Here is a 1,397-nt window from a genome sequence, read left to right on the forward strand (position 1 = left end):
TGCTCTAGTAAAACCGTGCAAAACAGCTAAATTTTGAACATTCTCAGAATTTGACGACACTTGACCCAAACAGTGGTCTAGACCCATGAATTTGCTTGATATATTTGCTGAGCGTAATAATTACTACAAGTTTGTATAAAAGGAAAACAAACTTGCTCTCATCAAACTTTGCAGAACAGCTAAATTTTTAACATTCTCAGAATTCGAGCAAACTTGACCTAAGCGTTGGACTAGACCCAAGAATTTGTGTGGTAAATTTGTTGAGCGTAGAGCGTAATAATAACTATAGGTTTGTATAACGGGGAAACAAAGTTGCTCTAATAAAACCGTGCAAAACATCTAAATTTTGAACATTCTCAGAATTTGAGGAAACTTGACCTTAACGTTTGACTAGACCTAAGAATTTGTGTGGTGAATTTGCTAAGCGTAATAATAACTATAAGTTTGTATAAACAGAAAACAAACTTGCTCTAATAAAACATGCAAAACAACTAAATTTTCAACGTTCTTAGAATTCGACGAAACTTGATCCAAACGTTGGTCTTGTCCCAAGAATTTGCTTGGTAAATTTGCTGAGCGTAATAATAACTATAAGTTTGTATATTAGGGAAGCAAACTTGTTTTAATAAAACCGTGCAAAACAGCTAAATTGAACATTCTCAAAATTCGAGGAAACTTGACCAAAAGTTGGACTTGACGGAAGAATTTGTGTGGTAAATTTCCTGAGCGTAATAATATCTACAAGTTTGTATAAAAGGAAAACAAACTTGCTCTAATAAAATCGTGCAAAACAGCTAAATTTTGAATGTTCACAGAATTCGACGAAACTTGACCCAAATGTTGGTCTAGACCCAAGAAATTGTATGGTAAATTTGCTAAACGTAATAATAACTACAAGATTGTATAAAAGAAAAACAGACTTGTCCTAATAACACCGTGCAAAAGAGATAAATTTTGAACGTTCTCAGACTTCAACGAAACTTGACACAAACGTTGGTCTCGACCCAAGAATTTGCTTGGTAAATTTGCTGAGCATAATAGTAACTACTAGTTTGTATAAAAAGTATAAAAAGAAAGCAAACTTGTTCTAATAAAATCTTGCAAAACAGCTAAATTTTGAACATTCTCAGAATTCCAGGAAACATGACCTAACCGTTGGACTAGACCCAAGAATCTTTGTGGTAATTTGTTGAGCGTAATAATAACTATAGGTTTGTATAACGGGGAAACAAAGTTGTTCTAATAAAACCGTGCAAAACACCTAAATTTTGAATATTCTCAGAATTTGAGGAAACTTGACCTCAACGTTGGACTAGACCTATGAATTTGTGTGGTAAATTTGCTAAGCGTAATAATAACTATAAGTTTGTATAAACAGAAAGCAAACTTATTTTAAT

Source organism: Sesamum indicum, unplaced genomic scaffold (assembly GCF_000512975.1).
Source record: "Sesamum indicum cultivar Zhongzhi No. 13 unplaced genomic scaffold, S_indicum_v1.0 scaffold00207, whole genome shotgun sequence".
NCBI classification, from domain to species: domain Eukaryota; kingdom Viridiplantae; phylum Streptophyta; class Magnoliopsida; order Lamiales; family Pedaliaceae; genus Sesamum; species Sesamum indicum.